Below are 10,948 nucleotides of genomic sequence, written 5' to 3'. Positions count from 1 at the left end.
CCACCACGTCTGGCTAATTTTTGTATTTTTAGTAGAGATGGGGTTTCGCCATGTTGCCCAGGCTGGTCTTGAACTCCTGACATCAATTGATCTGCCTGCCTCGGCCTCTCAAAGTGCTGGAATTACAGGCATGAACCACCATGCCCAGCAAGCTGTGTTTTTTGAGACCCCAACTTTTCGCAAAAGCCCCACTTAACTACCAAAAGTCTTGCAATTGTAGAAGCCCTCTGTACGAATTAAGCCCAATACTCAGTTCATACACAGAACAAGCAAATGTTCCCAGGAAGAAAACATCCCATGACCATCAGCTCAACTCAGAAGGGATACTCCCTGTCTGAATTCCAATTCTAGTCATTGTTGCTTCCACAGCTCTCCAGTATCTTAAACATATGATTTTTGTCATTTATTTGGCTTTTTCTCGTTATTGCAAACAAGAGTGCAGTGTTAGGGTGCTACCTCCTATACAAATCAGAATCTCAAAGTACAAGTATGATTTGAATGAGGAACTGAAAAAAAAAAAAAAACCAGCTTTCAATTGTCAGCAATGATTTAAAGGATTGCCAATGACAAGCCTACAGTCATGATGCTAATGTGACGAACAAAGAAAGGTATGCCGGGCAAAATTCCGGCCAAAATTCTAGAAGTATTCTTTGGCCATGAAGACATAGTTTCAACTGTGCTAATACCAATGACATTTTTGGGTGTAATCTAGATTATACACAATATTTTCTGGATATACCCAAAGATGGAACATATTGATGAAACACATCAAATCTGACCTCGGAACTACTCTCAGACACATTATGGCAATCCCAACTAAATGCTGCTAAATAAATTAAATTGAATGTATTTAAGATATGAGATGTACTGAAAAAGTTAAATGAGACAACCAACATTCTCAAATAACAAATTATGGTCTTTGATGGAAAAACATATTAATTTTAGAGATGTATTATTGTTAGTTGATTTGCACTATTGTTTGCTATTTAAAATGTTAGTAAAAGCTTATGTAAACAATTGACTAATGCTGTCATTTGGATGTTTGTCCCCTAAGCCTCCTGTTGAAATTTGATCCCCAGTGTTGGAGGTGGGGACTAATGGAAGGTATCTGGATCACGGGGGCAAATCCCTCATGAAAGGCTTGGTGCTGACCTTGCAATTACGAGTGAGTTCTCACTCTGTTAGCTCCTGCAACTGCTCGTTACAATGAGCCTGGCACCTCCCTGCTTCTCTCTCTTGCTTCTCCTCTCACCATGGGATATCTGCACAGCCAGCTCCCCTTCACCTGCCGCCATGAGTGGAAGCAGCCTGAGGCTTTCACCAGATGCCCTATCTTGAACCTTCTAGGCAGCAGAATCATAACCCAAATAAGCCTTTTTTCTTTATAAATCACTCAGTCTCAGATATTCCTTTATAGCAAAACAAACAGACTTAGACAACTAAGTTTAACTACTTTACTTTTAAAATTAAAAAATATTTCTGTAGGTATCAGAACATGGTTTTTCTAGTTTGGAAGAAAACTGCATATGAAATATACAACCAAAGTGAAATTTCAATGAAATATAAGGCAATTAGGACAATGAAAGGAAAATGTTTGCAAGACAGTGACTGAGTTCACAGTCAAATAGTCTCAAAACTAATTTCTACAGAGACTATTTTTTGACTGTTACAGATTAAGGTATTAATTGATTGAAGAGAAATTTGAACAAGTTTAACAACAAACTGTCATTATACAACAGTGAATTTCTGTTTTTTAAATTAATAGACCATCATTGAAGATTTTGAAAAAAATAAGAAATACTGTATGAATATAAATATGGCTTGAAGAAATAGTAAAAAAAATCACATTACGGATGATAGTAATTTATATGATGAAATTCAAATATTTTATATTTTCTGTGATAATCATGTATCATACATGACCCAAACACAAAGTTTAAACACAATATGTAAAATTGAAGGCAGTCGTCTTTGATAATTTGCTTACTTTCAGTCCTGAAAACCACAGCTTCCCACATATTTTTCTATTTTGTCATCACAAAGGTAGATTTGTCAATGCAGAAGGATGAAATGCATTTTATTCAGCAATGTGTTAGCTTGACTTATAATTTTTAAATATATAGACATAGAGTATGTGGGCCACCATTCATACTCTTGCCACAGATGCTACGGGTCAACATGAGTCCAGCATCCCAACCACAAATACATTTCAGAACTAGGCTGGTGAGCACTGAGAATAAGGGGATGAGGAAGCCTGATTTAATGACAATAGTTCCCTGTCAGGGCTAGGTGATTGGCACGTGCCATACCAAAGGCAAGAAAGGGCAGGCCTAAGAGAGGCCTAGGAATGGTTGATCAAGAAAGGAGGCTGCTGTCCCTGAAGCTGGAATATAGTTCAAGGAGGTGGTTTCAAGGACAGCAAAGGACAGCTGCAGCCCAAGGGAGATCTGCAGGACCCAGAGGGGCAAACACTATCCTCCTCCTACGGCCAGAGGAGAGGGAGACAGATGTCAAGGCAAAGAATCAGCTGCAGAGAATGCCTTGAGGCCCCAAGACAGAGATCAAGCTTGACTCTGGCAGGCTTCCCTACAGAGGCCTGGGGAGCAGGTGGCACGGGGGCTGGAAGTGAAGGTCCCAGCAGGAGCAGGCAGGGTCACAGAGGATGCATGGCTGGTGGAAGGGCCCAGGTGGGTGTGTGCACAGCCAAGGACCTGGGCCAGTCCTGGCCAAGGTCAAGAACTGGGTTGGGCTGGGTTCAGAGACCTGGACTGTGACTGAGCTGAGGGAAAGAGTAGAGTCCAGTAGAGAAAGGGAATTTTGTTCTTTGTGTGCCAGGAGCAGCTTCCCTGGACCATGTCTGCACTTCACAGCCACAAGGTGTGGCCTGGGTGGGTAGGAGCATGGATAGGGTATTTCTGGCCCTGCAAGACTGTGGGGGAGTCTGGGGCAGACTAATTGGTAGCTACTGAGAACAGCTGCAGATGAGTTTTCCCTGAATCCTTGGAGAAAGTGGGTGTCCAGCATCTATCTAGTCAAGCTCCTTTCTTTTCTTTCCTAGAGGAAGGGAGCTCCCTTCTCCAACCAACCTGAACAACCTGGACTCCATTCTCTTCCTTGCTAGATTGAGGAAGGATCTTAGGTCAAATTCGTGATGGTTTGAAATAAGTATAAAGACTGAGAGTCCAAAAGGACTGCCAGTGCAAGGCAGTCTGTTCTCTCTCATTCCTCGGGTTCTTCACCTTTAGGTCCTCACCCAAGGTTCCTCCTTCCCTGAGTCAACGCAGAGGGAGGAGGGGACCCCCACACACTGTCACTCTAGACAGAGGCTTCTTTCCATCGTGTCTGACCTGCCAGAAGCAATCGACTCTCAGGCTCTTTTTCCCCAGGTAAGACACAAAAGACTAAGTTAGACATTTCCCAAAGGAAACTGACTACTAGGGGAAAAGTCACATCAAAAGCATGATAGTACAAGACTGCAGGGATGGGATGCGGCCATAAGGAATTATTTTTTATTTGGGTAGAACCAAATTCCGCCTCAGGAGATTCAGCTGGCTCTAGTGTGGATGCCAGGTTATTTCTCAAAGACCCAACCCTGCATGGCCCCTGGGGCTGAGCGACTCATTCCACCACAGCAAATGAATTCATGATGTGGGCCCAGGCTGCCTCCTGGCCTTGGGCTGAGATGCTGGTCAGTGCTGCATGGCATGAGCCAGCCTAATTCCCAATGAAGGGGAGGGAATTAATTATTAAGGACCTACCAGTTTGCATTTGGGTTTTCATTTAATCCCTTCAACAAGCAAGACAGCTAAGATTTGGCTGGTATGATATCTTAGTTTGACCCAGTCAGGTTTCAAATAGCTATGGAGGAAACTGAGAAGTCTTCTAGGAAAAAGAAACAAATTGACCATGCTCACAATTAGAATGCAGATATATTCAGATACATCTAGAGGAACTAGGGCACCAACAGAAGTCCAGACTCAAGAAGGGGCAGGTGATAATGCCCAGTGCTGGTGAGGGACCATTACATGCTTTTGATGTGTATAATTTGGTGCAGTGTTTTTTTTGCTATTGTTGTTGTTTGTTTGTTTGTTTGTTTTGAGACAGAGTCTTGCTCTGTCGCCCGGGTTAGAGTGCAGTGACACGATCTTGGCTCACTGCAACCTCTGCCTCCTGGGTTCAAGCGACCCCAGCCTCCCGAGTAGCTGGGATTACAGGTGCCTGCCACCGTGCCCGGGTAATTTTTTTGTACTTTTAGTAGAGATGAGGTTTCACCATCTTGGCCAGGCTGGTCTTGAACTCCTGACCTCGTAATCTACCCACCTCGGCCTCCCAAAGTGCTGGGATTACAGGCATGAGCCACCGCGCCTGGCCTGGTGCAGCGTTCTTGAAGGCAATTTGCTGTCATTAAACATTTGCACACAGATACTCTTTGACAGCAGTTTCGTTGCCAGGAATTTATTCTACAGATTTACAAGTACGCAAACATTTGTGAACAAGAGCATTCACTGAAGCATTGTTTATAACAGTAAAATAATGGCAACAAATGCCCATCAGTAGGGGACCAATTGAGTAAAATGAATACTCTGCATCTATTGAAAAAACGAGATGAATCTATCTATATGTGCTAATATGGAACGATATATAAGAAACAATGAGAAAAGTAAATTGCAGAAGAACCTTGCAATACTATCCCATTTGTAGGTTTTTAAAGAAAACTGATGACATGTGGACTTACAGTGGAATCGAAAATATCTGGAAAGCTACACAAATGAGAAGCTGTGAATAGTGGCTATCACTAGGGGACTTTTACTTTCTTTTTATTTCTTTTTTGACATAGGGTCTCCCCTGTCTCCAAGGCTGAAGTGCAGTGGCGCCATCACGGCTCACTGCAGCCTTGACCTCCCGGGCTCAAGCAAGCCTTCCACTTCAGTCTCCCGAGTAGCTAGGACCACGCCCGGCTAATTTTTGTATTTTTTGTAGAGACAGGGTTTCGCCACGTTGCCCAGGCTAGTACTTCCTATCTTACATTTTTCTCTACTGCTTTGAATTTACTTTTATGAACCTATATTGCTTTTAAAATGGAAAAGAAAAAAGTTAAAGAAGGAATTAGGGACCAATAAGAGGTAATTCATCAAGAAAAAAAGGAATTTACCAAATGTATCCTTAGAAGTCAAACTCAGCAACAGGACCTAAAGGCAGGTAAGACATGGTGGCTGATTGATGGACCCTTCCTGACAGGCTGACATGGCCAAATGAAGAGGGTTTGCTCTCATTCATTAAGCTCGATTTCCTTGAGACCCAAGCAGTCTTGCTGTGGGGCCCCAATAATGTGGCTGAGGAGAGTGGTGCCCTTTCCCATTAGAAGCAGACTGCAGAGTTGTCAAAGCACAGAAGGGGAAGCACTGGTAGCCGGAGCCCCTGGCAGAGATTGGCGCTCATGAAAGAGTCTGGAGGCAGCAGGCGTTGGATCTCCAGCAGCCTGGATCTCCAGCTTACTTCCCACCAAGTCTTGGTACAGTGGAGGTGATGGCAGAACTGCAAGTATCCAGCAACAGCAGAAGGAGACAGTCATCAGGACTGGGCTAGGAATGCATGGTCGGGGGTGGGTAAGACAAGCTTGGAGAATCTCAGAAACACTTGAGGAAAAGCTATCAGAGACTGGAATGTCTGAGTGAGTACTTAAGCAATTTAAATTAATGATATTCAGTTTTCACTTACGCATCTGATACACTGAGCTCTTATTATATGCAAGGCACAGTACCAACCACAGGAGATACAGCAGTGAGCAAGGTAAACACAGAATTTATTAAGTTGAATTGGGTGGAAATAAAATTTCCAATATTCAACTTTTGGGGACTTATAAAAATGATAATGTCTTATGGGTCAACATGAATACATTCTGGCAAGAGAGAAAGAAAACAACAACAACGCATTACCCAATTAATTGCTTGATTACAATTATGAAAAGAGCTATCAAAGAGCAATCCGATCTGATTCAGTCGTGTGTGTATGTGTGTGTGTGTGTGTGTTGCCAGCCAAGAAAGGCTTCCCTATAAGGAGTTACTTTAGAGGAAGTGAGGGTGAAGAAGAACTAACTTAGTGAAAGAGAGGAACAGAGATCATTCCTGGCCAAGTCAGGTACAAAGGCCGTGAAGAGTAGGAGACCGGCATTTTCCCGGGCCTAAGAAGGTGACTGCCTGCAGGGAGACGCAGGGGTGGTGGGTTAAGGTCTGGAGAGAAAGGGGAGCCAAATCAGACAGGGCCTTGTAGGCCATGATAAGGACTTTGGGTTTTATCCCAAGAGGTTTAAAAAAAACACAGTGGTATATTATTTGTATCCAAAAGCTGGCAACATCCAGGGAACATTCGGGTTACAAAGAATGTTCTATGTCCTTGGTACAGATGAGCCCGGAGGTTCACAGCTACAGAGGTAGTATGTGGTTGCGTCAGGATTAGAATCTAGGTCTTTCCAAAGAGCTTTCTCCACCCTGGATGCCACTGGGAGGGTGACAGGGGGGTGACACAGGAGGGGAGGCCAGGAGACTCTCCAAGAGGAGGCCAAGGAGGCCCCATGCGCCCTGGGCGCCCCCTTCACCAGGCGGCAGCTCAGTGCCCAGCAGCAGTCCTGGTGGAAGCGGCGCACGAAGAAGCAGCAGATGAGTGGGTCCAGGCAGCTGTTGAGGCTCAGCAGCGCCAGGCTGAGGGTGTGCAGGATGTCGAGCGTGGAGGCGGCGCGACACCGGTCTCCGTTGTCTTCCCCCCCAGCCACCTAGGGCGCCAGCAGCAGGTGGTAGGGCGCCAGACTGAGGGCGAAGACCAGCAGGAACCCCAGGACCATGGTCTTGGCCGCGCGCCGGTGCGCGCCGGCGGTTGCAGGGCCCGGGCCCGGGCCCGGGCCCAGGCCAGAGGGCGCCTTGAGCGCCCGCGCCAGGCTCACGTTGGCCGCGAGCACCAGCAGGAAGGCGGCCGCGAAGGCCACCGTGGCGGAGGCCAGCCCCGAGCTTGCCCAGCGGTGCTCCAGGCAGGGAGGGGCCAGGCCCCCAGCCAGGCGAAGGCGCAGGCAGCGCGCGCGGGGCGCCGTAGGCACCGGGCCAGGCGGGCAGCCGCCCTGGGCCCGGAGCCGCGTACGAAGCCGCAGCGGCACACGCTGATGAGCGCGGCGAAGACCACCGCCGCATAGGTGGACACGTAGTAGGTGGCCCCGGCCGCGTGGCAGGCGGCCTCCGGGCCAGGCCCAGGTAGTAGGTGAGCCACAGCTGCAGCGTGAGCGTGAAGAACTCATCAACCAGAGCCAGGTTGAACAGGTAGAGAAGCAGGGCCTGGCCCAGGCGCCCGCCGCTGCGGATGAACATTGCCAGGGCCGCCACGTTGGCTGGCAGCCCCAGGCCCAGTGCCAAGGCATAGGCCGCGGGCACCACGATGAAGCGAGCAGGGTCATCCCAGAGGCTGCAGGCGCCAACACCCAGGTCCCCAACACTGCTGTTCATCTCTGACCTTGAAGTGGCAGAAGAAAGTTTACTGCGGAGGCTAGCGACAAAGGCAGCCCCCATTCCACCTTCTCCCACCCCAGTCTCCTCTTCTTCAGCCCTTGCTGGGAGGGGACACTAGAGGCAGAGTCCATGTGAGAGGGAATGAAGACCGAACCTGGCCAGCAGCTGCTGAGAGGAGGGTATGGACTCCAGAGTTTTTGGTGACAAGCTGTGGGAAGCGAGGAAGAGGCAGGAGTCCTAGATAACTTGGAAATTTCCAACCTTAGTGACTGAGAGGGTAGAGATGCCCCTCACAGATGGAGTATGGTTCATACATGTTGGGCCACAGACCTGTGCAGTAAACCCACATAGCACTGAGCCAACAGGGAGTTCTGGAGAAACAGGCTGAAATATAAAGAAGAGGCCTTTCCAGAAAAAGCCCCAACACCCGCCCCCCCCTCCCCGCCCCCATCCCTGTGCCACCCAGATGAGAAGCATGGATGGAGGAATGGGCTTGCGGTGCAGTGCCTACGCACACTGACCTCGGACTTGCCTTGGTGAAGGTCCTCTCCCAGAGAGGTGCCCCAGCGCTTGCCTGGAGCACCCTTGGCTGGGCTGAAAAGCTTTTGCCACTCTCAAGCCTTTCATCCTGTTTCCTCCCCCCTCACTTTTTGACCACAAAGAGGTCCTGGGTCAGACTCAAACCTCTGGACAGAAAAGCAAAAAGTGCACAGACCCAGCAATCAGGCAGATTCTAGATAACACACATCTATTTGCCATGTGACCTTGGGCAAATTACTCAGCTTCACTGAGCCTGTCTTTGCTGCAGTAAAATGGAGATGAAAATACCTACCTCACAGGGTTGTTGGGAGGATTATGAGAAAACCTAAGTAAAACTGAGCCCTGTGGCTGACACTGGGGAGATACTTCATTACTGTTAGTTCCCTTCCCTTCTAGGCAGCACATAGATAAATGTGTACACTCACACAGGCATACACAGTGTGTCAGAGACACAGACACCCCAGGCACACAAAACAACACAAAAACATCTGGGCATATTCCTACCCTCTTCCCAAGGGAGTAAGTGCACAAACCAATGTCCTGTTACTATTTGTGACACACTTACACACTCCTATGATGTCCTAAAACTCAGTTCTTCCAAAATCTGCATTTTTGCCTTTGAGCATCTCAGGCTCCAATCCTTTCTGAGACCCTGGGTAACTGTATTTCCTTTCCCACCTTCTTCTATTCTGTTCTCCATGCCTGTAGCCCCACCCTGACCCATCCCCTGCCATCCTACCAGACTGTTCCTTTCTTGCCTCTTGCTATAATGGCTGCTGGAGTTCTCTCTGGGGTCCTGACTTTAAGGATCTGAGACAGGGGAGAATCCCCTCCCACCCACACATCCCAGACCCTCCTATCGCCAGCTAATCCCAAGAAACGACATGAAGAATGGGTCCAACAGCTGGAAGGGCTGGAGCCCACCTGTGGCAGCTATGAGCTGGGTTTTTGGGGCTGCAGTAGGGCCCCAAGGGAAGGGAGTGTCATCGGAGGACAAGAAAGCCTTCAGCACAGGGAGGGAGATAAAAATGTATTAGGAAGGGCAGGCAGCTGAACGTCATCGTGCTGAGCTGACCTAGATTTAGGCTGTAGTTTGGGGGGCACGTTTCCTGAGGCCTGGCTTCTCCTTGGGCTGCTAAGGAGGCACTGCTTGGGCTCAAGATCCTCCTGCTGCTGTCAATCCCAACTGCTCGTACACACCAGCTGCCCAGCCTACTCCTCTAGCACCCTGACTTTCCTGCAGCTGCTGGGCAGTCCTACAGCCAAGCTTGGGGGGCCCAGTAGCTGCTTATCAGCCTACAGACCCAGACTTGGTAAACAGGAGCCCTCAATCTAATGCTAGCTGCGAGAGGTTTTACTCAAAGTCCATCCTGGCAGGAGACGGGCTAGCGGTGGCATCCTGGAAGGGGTGGAGAAAGAATAAGGCCAGGATCCTCGGGGCTCCAGGCTCTACTTTCAGGGGCTTCAAAATTTTCAAGCAAGATGGGCACAGTGGCTAATGCCTGTAACCCCAGCACTTTGGGAGGCCAAGGCAGGTGGATCACCTGAGGTCAGGAGTTCGAGACCAGCCTGGCCAACATGGTGAAACCCCATCTCAAAAAAAAAAAAAAATTCCAATCAGAGGGGAAATGCTGGGAAAGCAGGGCAGATTTCATCACCCCAGACAGGTCATCCCATCTACCCTCAGATTGAAGAGAGCAGGGGTGCCATGCCTGTCCATTTTCAGCTTTGGCAGCTGGTGCAGTGAAAAGTTTGAGTTCTGGAATCAATTAGGACTTAGTTCTAGTTCCAGGTCTGATATATAGGCACTCAAGCTTTCCAAATGCATTTTCTCATCTGTAAAACAAATCAATATTTAATAATGACTAGCATTTACTGAACATTTACTATGTGCCAGGCTATGAAATAGTTACTATCATTATCCATAGTTTTCAAATAAGCTAGTAAGTGACAGAAACCATTGTCTACCCCCTCTTCTTCCTTGCTGACCAGTGTGGGTAAATCTTAGTCTAAGTCCATCATGGGAATTTCATTCTCCTGCCAGTCATTAGTCTAGGAATGGAAATGGGACATAGCTCTGCCCAGTGAGATCTATGCGAAAATCTAGGGTCTTCTAAGGCACCCTTCCTCTCTTTTCACCTTTCAATATTATAGCAAATGCACTGTCTGGAGCTGCTGCAGCTATTTCGCAATTCTGAGGGCAATAGCCAATACACTGAAAGCAGCAGAGCAGAAAGTTTAAAGAATGTTGATTCTTGATGCCATCATTAGGCAAACTGACCAACACTGAAACTGAAGTGGTTATCTCTGGACCTCTTACATGAGAGAAAAGGTTTCCTTATTGTTTTGACACTACCATTTATTTAGTGTAATCTATCTATCCTTACTATAGGCAGACTACACCACTATGCTTTCAGACTCAGAAGAAAAAAATCCAACTGAGAGTGTCACCTTGCCTGAGGTTCACACTAGTCAGAATGGGAATTAGCATTTTGTAGTGAACATGAAATGGAGTAACAGAGACTTCTTTTCCACCCTCAAAGCAATCTGTAGGCTGATAGCTAGAATATTTGCATAAATAAGTGAACTGTTTCTCACTATAGTCCCTCATGGGAGGTACATCACTTCCCAAAAGCCCACAGCCCTGCCAACCTAAGATAAAGATGGTGGTGACATAATAGCAGGTGCCCTAACGTGTTGTCCACTTTTCCCCCGAGAACTGTCACACATATGCACCCTTCCTACCCCCAAGGACCTCTGGGATTCCTCCCAGGCTTTGGGCCCTGCTGTACCATTCAGCATTTCATGGAGTTGGCTGTCCCTCATCTCCACGTAGGTGTCAAGGAGCACTGGACTGGGTGCCACAGATCACCACCAGAGCTTGATTTCAGGTCCTGTCAAATGACTCAATGCCTACC

This window comes from Pan troglodytes, chromosome 1 (assembly GCF_028858775.2).
Source record: "Pan troglodytes isolate AG18354 chromosome 1, NHGRI_mPanTro3-v2.0_pri, whole genome shotgun sequence".
Taxonomy (NCBI): domain Eukaryota; kingdom Metazoa; phylum Chordata; class Mammalia; order Primates; family Hominidae; genus Pan; species Pan troglodytes.
Note: the sequence above shows the minus strand (reverse complement) of the source record.